Source organism: Podarcis erhardii, assembly GCF_964252035.2.
Source record: "Podarcis erhardii genome assembly, chromosome: W".
Lineage (NCBI taxonomy): Eukaryota > Metazoa > Chordata > Lepidosauria > Squamata > Lacertidae > Podarcis > Podarcis erhardii.
The window spans coordinates 27,382,508-27,395,370 of NC_138506.1; the positions used below are offsets into that span (position 1 = coordinate 27,382,508).

Below are 12,863 nucleotides of genomic sequence, written 5' to 3' on the forward strand. Positions count from 1 at the left end.
TCCTGATCTCCCGCTGCTGCTTTGGGAGTCCCCGCTGGCCCCTTGTTTCTGGTGTGTCCCCCCTGGGACCCCCCTTGCCCTGGCCACCGGCGCCCCCCTCTGGGAATCTTCTGAATCGCTGGAGAAGCTCATGGAATCTCTCGGGCCACTGTCATACTCCCCTACTCTGCCCTCAGATTCCTCCCCTTCGCTCTCCGTTTCCTCTCTCCCCTGTGTCTCTGCTCCTGAGCCCCTGACATTAGCCAAACCTCATGTCCACAGCTGCATATTCAGTAAGCTTTGGGGTGAACTGCAGATCCGGAGTGGGAGGATTACTAGCTGCATATTAATAGGGGGAGGGGGAGCTTGGATTTGGGGTGCGAGCAATTTGTTTTTTGTTTTCCCACTTGAGATGCTTGCTGTGGCTAGGGCCGGGCGATACGTCAATATAGATATATTTTCAAATCAGCTTCAAGTCTAGATAGTGAGACTGGTTTCATAATTTCTGACCTGGCAATTTATTGCGAATCATGATGTGTGTGTGTACTATGCAAAAAACACCAGATGGGGGGGAAACTGTGAAGCCAGACAATGCTTCTCGAGATTCCTGCAGCCCCTGTGGACTCTGCCGGTTCAGCTTTCCCCTGCCCTCCTGCAGGGGGCAGCAGAAATCACAATGCGGGGGAAACCGTGAAGCCAGCCAATGCCTCTACATAGCTCCATCTTATTTCAGACATCATGATATATTGGTGTATTGCAGTGTTTAGCTAGTGATATATCACCGTGTTGAAAGCCAGCTATCGCCCAGCCCTAGTTGTGGCCTCAGAGGGCAAGACTTGTCCACCCAGCTGGAGCAAGGAAAGAATGCACACAGGCACACATTCTGTCAGGCTCTCAGGCCAGTCCCGCTTGTCATTGGACCTCCAGGAGAAGCAGTTTCTGGATATCGTACCCCAGGATGGTGATGACTCCACTGAGCGGCCAAGGAGATCTGGCTTTTGGTGGACCACCTCTTCAAGAATGCCTGCCACCAGGTGAGCTGAGGGGGACGGTACCATTGAAAGGATGGGTGTGGGCTGGAATCCAGTACCAGTTTTGGGGTGTGCAGGTTCCAAACGCCACAATGGATTTATATCTTAGCTACCGATTCGCTCTTACAAACTCCTGCTGTGAGAATAGTGGCACCTTGGTGGAGGAAGACACAAGATTTACCCACCCGGGAAGAATGGCAGATGAAGTTGATGGACTATATGGAATAGGCAGAAATGACTGGCAGAATCCGAGACCAGGGAGAAGAGTTGGTGGAAGAAGATTGGAAAAAAATTAACGATTATTTACAGAAATATTGTAAAACTAATGAGCTATAGAAAAATGGTGGAGTGAAGTTATATGGCTTTGGCAGAAATGTTATAAGGAACTAGGTGCAGTTAGATTGTTAATGTATTAAAGGGGGAAAAAAGGTTAGAATATGGAGTCTATTAACAGAGGAAGATGGAAAGGAATTGCTGAAACAGTTAATTGAAGTGGAATACAAAAAGGGAGGCGTGAGGAAGTCAATGAAACAAGTGAATGAAAGTTCAGATTGAAAATATTGGAAGTGTTTTTAATTGTTTTTGTTTTGTTTTGTTAATTCAATGTTTCATGTAGTGTTTTTGTCTTTGTTTTTTGTATTTTATTATATTGTCATGTTTAATTCTTTTTCTTTCTTTTTGTAATCTTTAAACTCTTAATAATTTATTTATTTTTTAATTTTTTTTAAAAAAAGAGAATAGTGGCACCTTGGTGGAGCGGCAGCGGGTGGGACATCCAGCATACGGTCTTCCTTAGAGCGGCTCAGAAGAACCCAAGTGTTCCCAACCATTGTCTGTCTCTCCCTAGCAAAGCGGCTCTCTGAGACTCGCCACTAGAAGAAGCGGGGAATGATTTCACTCTCCCATTGCCCCAAATCAGGAGAAGAGTAGTAGGAATGCTACTGTGGAAAGCAGGCGGGATACAATTCTCAGCCCTTGTGCCAGCTCTCTTGGTGATGGGCTTCTCTCCATTGTGCCATTCCTCGACCTCACATTATGCACCCCAAGGCTGGATTGTTCTTCATGCTATCCAGGATGTACCTCATCCCTTCCTAACGCATGGGTGATACTCTGCTTCAGGAGGACCTCTTCCAGACGCCGGGGACGCAGGACGAGCTGCAGGAGATAACTGAGTGCCTGGACACCAGCATTCCCGAGACGATCCGTATCCTCTTTGGGGGGCATTGTTGGGGAGCAGGGCTGCTTGGTGGTTTTCTTTTGCCCTTGGCTGGAGTGGACCTCACTTTTATATACCTGGTGGCTTAGGTTCCTAGGCCACCCCACCCTTAAGGCTCTGGGACACAGCACAATGAAATGCCCACAGTCAAGTCCAGTCATGCATCCAAACATCTTCACAGCTTTAACCCCCATTTGAAAACATCAGCCTGGCTAGATAGAGCAGAGGTGGGGAACCTTGACAGGCCCGCAAGCCCCACTTCTAGCATCATACGTGGTGTCAGGTGTGGAGACAGGTAAAGGCATGGCTGCAAAGGAGCTTCAAGGGCGCGTTCAATTGTTCTTTGGCAAGCAGGGTTTCTTGACCGCACTTTTGGAGTTGACCACCAGTATTTGTTGTTTGGATTGAAACCATGCCTGCAGAAGGACATTTCCTCGGCAGATCAGCTTTGCAGGCAGCTTCGTCAAGAGGGGAGGTGTGGGATAATTACAGTGGGATGGCTCAGCTGGTAGAGCGTGACACTCTTAATCTCAGGGCTGCGGGTTCAAGGTCCACCTTGAAAGGGGGAACTTGCAAGGTGGGCCCAGATGTATAAGGACCAAGCTTCTTGCTTTGGACCAGCCTGGGAAGGAGGCAGGCTGCAGGTAACAGGACAGAACACTTCCCTTGCCAGGCTGTCAATAGCTGGCAGTGACCACTCGGTGGCCGAAGCTCTGCTCATCTTCCTGGAGGCAGTGCCAGAACCAGTCCTTTGCTATGAACTGTATCAGCGCTGCCTTGAGTGCTCACATGACAGCCACCTCTGTCGCCAGGTCGGCCCCAGAGCCCCATCTCTTCCTGGCTGGTCTGTGGTGTGTACAGAAGCATAGAATCAGAAGGGATTTCCAAAGTCATCTAGTCGAAATGTTGCCGCAAGTAACAGGAAATCCACTAAAACATCCCTGAAAGCCAGTAAACCGGCACACTGGCAGGAGGGCTAGTCTGGTCTGGGAAGCCTTGTTAACTGCAGAGGTTGCTGATGTCTCCTTCGATAACCATCCCTCTCGGTTGTGGAGGGGGGTGGGGTGCGCACATGTTGCCTTTTTGCTTTCTGACCAGGACTTGTAACAATAGCCCACCTGTTTCAGTGAACCTCGCTTGAATTTCCAACCCAGGAAGCGGCCATATACTGGGCCATCTAGCTCAGTATTGTCGAAATTGACAAGCAGTGGCTCTCCAGGATTTCAGACAAGGGATGTTCCCTACCCTCCTGGGAGATGCTGGGGGTGGAGCCTGAGACTTTCTGCATGAAAAGCAGGTGGTTTACTGCAGAGCTATGGCCCTTCCCCCAAGATATCTCAGTTGGTAGAGCATAAGACTCTTCATCTCAGTGTCCTGAGTTCAAGCCCCACCTTAGGCATTGCAGGGGGTTCGATTAGTTAACCCTTGTGGTCCCTTCCGACTCTACAGTTGTATTATTCCCCAAAGTTCCCAGCAGAGTTCTAGTCCGGTTACCATTTTAAACATTCTTTTTTTTATGCCAGGTCTAAACCTGCAAACATAACAAGTACACCGTGCTAGTGATCCATGCCCCTCCTCTAGCAAAGCTCTGCACTGAAACTCCAAACCGCCCCTCCCTGTCTTGCAGGTGATCTGCCAGTTGCCGCGGTCGCACCAGAACGTGTTCCGCTTCGTGGTGGCTTTCCTGCGGGAGCTGCTGAAATACTCTGAGAGCAACAACGTCAGTGGCAACATGAAGAAGAAGAAGAAGAAGAAGAAGAAGAAGAAGAAGAAGAAGAAGAAGAAGAGGAGGAGTTTGGATTTGATATCCCGCCTTTCACTCCCTTTAAGGAGTCTCAAAGCGGCTAACATTCTCCTTTCCCTTCCTCCCCCACAACAAACACTCTGTGAGGTGAGTGGGGCTGAGAGACTTCAGAGAAGTGTGACTGGCCCAAGGTCACCCAGCAGCTGCATGTGGAGGAGCGGAGACGCGAACCCGGTTCCCCAGATTAGGAGACTACCGCTCTTAACCACTACACCACACTGCCTGTCCTGGCTGGGAGCTGGCCTTCCTCCTGCTCCCGCCTCCTCTCATGCAAATGTTTTCGCTTCCCTGCAGCCACCCTCTTCGCCAGCCTCCTGCTACGGCCTCTGCCCAACGTTCTGCCGAGTGCCATCGGCTTCCTCCTGGGCTTCCTGCTGGGGGCGGATGACTACGAAAGGTGCCAAGCGTGACTGGAGACGAAGTGGGGAGGGAAGAGGCCTGCCCTTCCCCTTGTGCCATCTTGCCATGTGCCAGCTCCCTTCCCTGTGCTTCGCCCTTTCCACCTTTTCCTCTTGACTCCTGACACGGTTGCACACTTGGCTTTCCACATGGTTCCAGGGCATTGGCAGCAGGTTCAGGGTGCTTGGGGAGGGACCCTGTTGGAGGACAGTCATTCCCCTGCCCATCCTACTACCACCACTGCTGCTCTCAGTCCCTGCGCAGTAGTCCACGCTCTCCCCTTCTGCTGCAGCTGAGCATGTGCTACTCTTGGTGGGTACCAGGCATAAGGATTCCTGGCCTGTCCTGGGATTGCAGGACCTCTTTCTCTGTCCCCCCAGCCTTGATGCTCATCAAGAAGGGGCAGGGCAGCCACTGTGGCCCACGTACGCCTTAGCCTGCTCTCTATAGTTCAGCTATCTGTCCCCATTCAAGTAGAGTTCTAGGGTGTTCATTCTTCATGAAACACTAAGCACTGCCTAAAGGGACCAGGGAGGAGGAGGGGGCACAGGCTGGGCAGCAGGAGGGGAGCTGAGGCAGTGGGTACAGCTGGGTTGGGTTGGGCTCCCCACCCGACCCCAAGTTCTGCAACTTTGTCTTTCTGCTTTTCTGTCCTGGGTTCCTGTACTTGGTGCACACACACTCTTAATTTATTGGGAAACGGTTGTTTCAAAATGAAAGATCCGTTGTGCAGAGATTGTTCTGGTGTTTGGAGGGGAGCTACACTTGCCTTTGCTGGTTTCTCCACTGCTCTGAAGCTCAGCCAGACTTTCCAAATGTAGCCGCCTTGGGCCCTCGCAGCACACATGAGGGAGAGGCTGTGGGGCATCAGGTCGTGCAGATACCATGGAATCTGACTTGGCTCTTCACAACAAGGCTTGCAGGTGCAGAAAGAGGGCTACCTTGCTTCCCCAAGGTGTTTCTCAATTGCTCTCCTTCCTCATACTGCTTGCAGCTTGCAAGTTTCAGCCCAGCAGCAGCTGGCTGCGAATTCTTGCATAGACTCTTGAGGGGAGGTCTGCCCTCCCCTCTCCCCATTAAGCTTTGTCTCCAGGGCTCAGTGGTAGGAGGGAGAGCAGAGGAAGAAAAAGAACTGGGCTTGGCTTGAGGGGGCTATGAGAGCATATGTGCACCTGGTGCCAAGGGATAAGGCTGCAGAACTGAGCAGAACACACTTAAGAGCAGGAGGAGCTGAGCCCTGCTCCCGCCGCCGCCACCACCAACAGCAACTCCTAGATGTCCACTTGCTCTTCTCAAGGGAGTCCCCAAAATGACCAAAGGAGACTGGAGCTCTGAGAGCAGCTATGGAGACTGCAGAGTCTGGATGGGAGCTCTTTTATTATTTATTTTCATTTGAAGTGGGATGGAGTGGAGGCTAGATGGGTCACTTTGAGGGGGGGGGAGCAGGCGGAGAGCAGTGGAACGGGATTGGGAACTTCCCCCTTCCCCACTGAAATAATCCAACTGGGCACCCTAGGAATTGGCAGGGCCAACCTGCGCATGAGGCGTTGCGAGGCCATTGGCTCGGGCGGGGGGGGGGGGCAGATCAAGGTCCATAGAGCACCATGCTTGCAGCCATGCCACTATTGTGACCACGGTCAGGCCCTTGTGAGGGTTTTGCCAACACAACCTGCTCCTCTCCAGCCTCCTTTCCTAAAGGAGAAGCAGAGGCAGGGCTCAGGGTGTTTCTGCCGCAAGCAAAAACATCCTCAGCTGGTCCTGGCAGTGGACATTAGAAATTGCTTTTGATATGGAAAAGAGTGGAATGAAGGAAAGTGGGGGGAGGGGAGTGTGTTAAAGGAAAAGGGAGGAGTTTTCCAAACTAAAATTGGGGTTAAAGACAGAGCTCTATTGAGTCACAAAAGGGGCTTCTGCCCGCCCAGTGGAATTTCCGGCTCCCCACATCCCAGCGTCTTAAAACACAAGAAGAGCTTGGGGTCTGTCCTTGATGTGAAAAGAGGATCCTTTCAATATTTACTTTGGTGAACTACAGCTCCCACAACAACAACAACTCTGAAGGTGACGCAGATGTTCAGAGCGGGGTGCTGATAATGCCAAGGTCATAAGTTTGATCCCTGTATAGGCCAACTGCATTATTCCTGCATTGTACGGGATGGAACTAGATCAGTGGTTCCTAACTGGCTGATTACTGAGGACCCCTTATTTTTCAAAAGCCAAGCCGCAGACCCCCTACTTTTGAAAAAATTGATAACTCTATGGTAGTTACCTCTGCAAAGCAATTTTTTGAACAAAATGTGGGGTAATAAGCAAAGGATTTTAGGTATACTAAAAACAACAAGACCGCCCATAAAATGTATGCTATTGCCATGCCAAAATGAGAGAAAATTAGTTGGAGGGAGGCAAGGAATGGGGCCACGGACCCCTGATTGGGAATAAGGGAACTAGATGGTCCTCGGTGTCCCTTCCAACTCCACAATTCTATGATCCTGTGTCTTAAACACAAATCTTGAGGACTAGTGTGTGTGTGGGGGGGTTCTGTTTGAACTTTCCCAGCCTTTGCTTTATTCTGATTTGCGCTTGCGTCCCTACTCCCCACGTGTAGAATTGCTATACCTTTGGATTTTCCTGGACATTCAAGCGTTTCCCGCATGGACACTTGTTTCCAACGGCCAAATCCCGGTGGATGGCAACCCTACCCACTTGTGCCAGATTGCCTGGCATACATTACAAGCATCTAGTCACATAGATTCTCCAGAATCCCGGGGCTAGCCGACCTGACGGGAAGAGTCCGCGACCAGAAGGAGGAGGAGTACCAGGAAGAATGGACAAAATTCAAAGATTATTTAGCTAAATATGTCAAGATAACCTAATTGGAAAAGCTTGCAAATATGAGATAGGCTTAGAATTTAAATATGTAAGGATAGGAATTAAGATGTTTCAAGCTAGATTAGAAAGAATGAAAGATGTGAAGTGATCAAGTTAATTTATTTTTTTTGAGAAGATTGATTTTGGAAAACTGTTAAAATGAAATACAATGAAATTCAACCAGGGGGATTTGAGGAAGTCACTTAACAATGTTATCAAGATTGGTTTAATTACAATTAGGATGTTTGTTTGTTTGTTTGTTTGTTTGTCTAATTTTTTTTTGGAAAATTAATTTAAAAAACTGAAAAGAAAAACACCATAGATTATCCAGAATCCCAAGCAGCGACATTGTGAAACTACTAGATCTAGGTTTCAAACGGAAGTGATTGAAGGGAAAGTGAAACTAATGAAGGCCGCATATAGCATACTATTAGAATGGGAGACGAAAGATGAAGAGGTAAAATCAGTTATGATTAAATGGGCAAAAGATGTAGGTCACAACATCATGATGGAGGATTGGGTTAAATTATGGAAAACTGACTTAAATTTTACAGACTGTTCCCTATTGAAGGAGAATTACATGAAGATGAGGTACAGATGGTACACAACACCAGTGCAGTTAGGGAAAATGTACAAAACTAGTTGAAACATATGTTGGAAGTGTAAGGAAAAGGAGGGAACATTTTATCATATGTGGTGGGAGTGTAAGGTAATTAAAAAAAAATGGGAAATGATATACAATGAACTGAAGAAAATGTTCCATCTAACATTTGTTAAAAAACCCGAGGCATTTTTGTTGGGGATCGTAGGGAAAGACCTGCCAAAAAATTTGAAAAACATCTTCATGTATGCGACAACGGCCGCGAGAGTTCTGGTTGCGCAAGGATGGAAGACTGAAGAAACCCCAACTAAAGAATCATGGCAAGAAAAATTGATGGATTATGCAGAAGTGGCAAAACTGACATATAAGCTACGGGACAAGGATAACTGTGACTTTCAGGATGAATGGGAACCCTTCACAAAGTCTCTGAAGACGCAACAAAGCGAGCTGGACTCCTTGGCAGGTTTTGAATAGACATCCACATATTTTTTTTTTTTTTACTGATAACAATTAGCTAAACAGTTGGAGGATCTATACAACTCTGTAACATGCAGAAAATAGCATTACTGGAGAAACCAAAGACTGGAACTGAGGGAAGTCGGGGGGTGGGGTGGGGGGATGGGTTTTGTGGGGGGAGGGGGGAGGAAAAATGGGGAGGGAATAAGGATATGTTTTTGGAAAATATGTTTTCTTATAACTTTGAATAAATTTTTTTTTTAAAAAAAATTGGAAAATTAATTTAAAAAACTGAAAAGAAAGACACCATAGATTATCCAGAATCCCAAGCAGCGACACTGTGAAACTTTCATAGGAATAAAAGGTAGGAGGAAAGGAGGCACAATGTCAAGCAGGCAACAGAATAAACCCGAGCACTGTGGGTCTAAAACCGGCCCCTGAATCTCTTGCTCCCCACTCTGCCCTTCTCACAAGAACATTTTTTTGCTTGCTGGATGGCTGTGTGCAATGAGCTCAGTCACTGAGGAAGGGTGCTGGCCCAGTGGGAGAAGCATGTGCTTGGCATGCAGGCGATCCAAAAATCCATTCAAGAGCAAAATTCCAGTTCTCATGTTTTCTGTATGCATGGCTAATTTAAAGGGGAATAGCATGGTGTCTTCCACAGAGTCAGACCATTGAGCCGCCTAACTCCTTAAGGGAGGACCAGAGCTCGCTGGTGATGCAGGTCCCAGAACAGTCTCCAGCCTCTCCAGGTGAAACTGAAAACATCACCTGCCTGGAACCTTGTAGAGCCACTGCCAATCAGTACAGACAGTGCTGAGTTAGGTAGCTATGATCCATCCACCATCACCCTTTGCCCGAAGCAAAGGCACATCGCTGGTCCAAATCTTTGAAAGAAGTTCCCTGCTCACCAAGCCACCTGCCCTCCTTTATGCATTGCCGATGGCTTATCAAAGGGATCCTCACTGCAAGTCTCATCAAGGCAGACAGCTTGATGAAATCTTGGTGCCCTTTCTTACAAAATGCTAACAGGGACAATGGCACCAGTTGCCCTCTGGACTCACAGGGTGCAGCTGATTTTGGAGCCATCAATTGTACACATTTGGAATGGCCCTTGAGAAATGATGGTCTGCCTATATTCAGCAGCTTACCACCTTGTTGTTTGTTAAAAACTTGAATAAAAAGCATGCTTAAAATAAAACAGGAAAAATGAAATTTTGCTGGCTTCTTGAGAAAAGAATAATGCCTCATTATTTGTATCTGCTTTTAAATGTTGTTTCTCTTCTCTTTGTAATGAGTTTTACTGGGTCTGTGGTCATTTTAAGTTGCTTACCTTCACTAAAATATATAAATCTACTCGACTGGAAACTTTTATTATCCAAATTCAAACCCACTTTGGATAGCAAAATTCCTGGAGTGGGGAGGAGGGTTCAATGTTCTAATAGATTAGATATGGACAGTCCTTCAGTACAGCAAAACGTGACACTTAGAGACCTTTGAGTCCTTTCCAAAAGGACTCCACCCACTATTTAGGGGGGAAGTATGTCAGACCTGACCTTCTGCAGTACTGATTCCACATTCTTGGACTCCTAATCTTACACGTAAATTAGAGCTGGAAGCATCTCAGGCCCTATGGCTCTTGAAATGACCACGACCTATTGAGCAAAACCACAGAACCCACCTCTCTGGTGACTAAACCCCACTTGCGTTTACAAAATAAATTAACAACAGAGGAAAATCATGGAAGAAATAAAATGGCTTTTGAAATTAACAAAGGCAATTCCTTTTATCCACATGTATTACGGGACATGTTCAAAGTGCCCCTCAGGAGAAATTCTGTAAGCAAAGGTAGCAGGCTTTGAAAAGCTTATGCAGATACACAAGGACACATTGCTAAAAGAAACAAAGGGATTTGGAGGGACCATGAGTGAACAGGTAGTACCAGAATGTACAGAATTGTACCTAGAAAAAGGTTACAACTGGATTACCTTTTTGTAAACAACAACAACAACAACCCCCAAAATAAAACTCGGAAGCAGCAGGACTCCTTAGGAACTCTTCAAAAGACAAAACACAAAACTGCATATCCCTACCTAGTCACCAAATGGGAGGGGAAACGTAAACCAGCATCTTACACTGTTTTAAATGATAGCCAGATTCTGCAATTTTTTACCACACCAGAAGTAAAAGCACGGGGCATTAATAAGTTTTTGAAAAATCATGCACTTCATTTGTAGGCAAGGGAAAGCTTTCTGAAATGTACAAAATCTTACTAAGACACACAATCTGTTGAAATGACCAAGCAGCGGACGAGATTCGGGGCAGTGGTGTGCCGCCTGGGGAAATGTTCCTTTCCATTCACCTCAAGCAAAGATGTGGTGACCTTGTGCATCCATAAATAACTTTCAGAAATGTATTTCATTACTTCCCAAAGCTTCTCAATGGGCTACCAAATGGCATTTCTTTCTATTTGGGATGAAACTGGGGAAGCAGCTTTAGAAGAAGGGGTTGCTGACATTCACTGGCCTGGAAAACACCTGATGCCAATATGATGGCAAATTGTGGGAGGTGCATTGATGGAGAAACTAAGGCAACAAATGGGGACATGACGCCATCGGTGTTCTAAAGATACATTTCATGTAAAGATTATGATGGGCTTCTTCAAATGCCCATAGCCTCTTACAAGCAGAGGTTTTAGATCAGTTTTCTGTAAACCTCTGTCATAAACAGTTGTCACTGGAAATACGACCAAAACAATGCAATGCTGGACTCATCCCTCCCATCAGCGTGCCTGGAAAGCACGGGTCCCAGTAGGTTCCGCCTTACTCTGCTCCTTTCTCTGTGAAAGCCTGCTCTTTAGCCTTCACATCGGAGCAAACCTCAACCCACCCCCTCCCAAAGAAACCTTTTTTATGAGCCCCCCTACTCTGCGTGTGCTTTCTTTGGCTCCTGTCTCAATGTGCAGAATTTGAGCACATGAATTTTCCAGCATCGGGAGTTTCCCCCAAGACAGTGTCGAGATCAGGCGTGTTTGTGTGGCTCCACGCTTGCAGTTATTGGGGCTTTGGCTAAGAGGAGTGCATGCACTTTCAGCAAGACATAGCTAGCTAGCTAGCTAGCTAGACAGTTTACCTCCCTTTGCTACAGTTTAAATTTCTGCATGCCATCTGCTGTTGTGGAACAAGTCATCCCCATGATCCCTCTAGCCCAGTGTTCTCTAGGGCAGCCCACAGAAGCTCTCAAGGGTTTCAGACAAAACATTTGTTCACTTCAGCATATAGCAGTCCCAGGAAATGTATGCTCTAGAAGGTCACAGGCTCCCCCGTCTTTGGGGTAGAGGTTTGACGTCTGAGACTAGATCTGCAGGACTCATAAACATTTCACTCTGTAGAGATGAGTAGTCGGCACCGTCCGAGTATAGGAGGAGGGGGGTGGGGGTGGAATACAGGGCTGAGAAATAGAAGAATGCGTTCAATCTCCTACACGAAGCCAGAGCCAATTATGAAGATTGACCAGTTGCTTATAGATCAAATGCATGGATCATGCAGCTGCAAAGAGGTCTACCCAGCCGCTCCCACAGGCAACATGGAATTCTTCTGTGCAATTTACTGTGTTGTTGTTGTTGTTAAAGATGTAAGACAAGCCTATATTGCACTTCATTAAAAATGCCAGGTCACTTCACAACAATATACTGATGGACTCAGTAGAATCAGCAATCAATACTGGGGCACGGGCCTTGGCTGGCCTTCGGTTGCCTACCCCTGCTCAAGGCAATCACTTCCTGCACTTCACGTTAACGCAGAAGACGGCCCAGTTGTGCTCAGATGCTCAAAATTCCCTTTTCACCTTTGAATCTTTGGAGGGTCTGTTTCAGTTGGCATCGGGACAGCTCACCTAGCAGTGCAGCTGCCTTTATTGCAGAGGCAGGAAGTTTCCTTCCTTTCATATTCAGGATTTCTGTACTCACATAGAAATAATAAAATGGTTTCTGCTGTTTGTTAAAAGTCATGAATGAACTCTCACAACTCGTTGATAAGGTAGCTTGCTTGTGTTTCGAGAAATCGCATAAGAGGAGCATTCATAGGAAGTGGCACTTGACAGAGTCAATCTAGCCTAGCACTGCCTACACTGACTGGCAGCAGCGCTGCAGGGTTTTCAAACAGGGGGCAGTCCCAGCCCTGTCTGGTGGAGATCCTGGGCTGAACCTGGGATCTCCTGCATGCAAAGCAAGGCCTCCCTCAACTCGGGAGGCGTGAGTTCTCTACTGTATTTCAGCAAATGCTTTCACTTTATCATTTCATTTTCATCTGTATATTTTGTGCACATATTTTCCTGTATATTTTAGACAGAGAGGAGTAGCAAGAGGGTTAGAGGCAAGGTTCAGAGTTAGTGTTGTGTGAGCATTTTAAAGCAGTTGAGTTTAAACCGGAGGGGATTTCACCTGAAGAGATGGCCAGCATTGTGAATCTGTAAGTAGGATTTCTTCTGCTTCGTTTTTGTAATCTCCTGGGG

At 47.1% G+C, this 12,863-nt stretch overlaps 1 long non-coding RNA gene across 1 annotated transcript; it reads left to right on the forward strand.

Annotated features, from left to right (window-relative positions):
* Positions 1-883: 883 nt before the first annotated feature.
* LOC309333195 lies at positions 884-3,951 on the forward strand. Its single transcript, XR_014152414.1, has 4 exons — positions 884-1,013; positions 2,130-2,214; positions 2,911-3,038; positions 3,854-3,951. It is a non-coding gene; the product is annotated as an uncharacterized lncRNA (long non-coding RNA).
* The last annotated feature ends 8,912 nt before the right edge of the window (positions 3,952-12,863 follow it).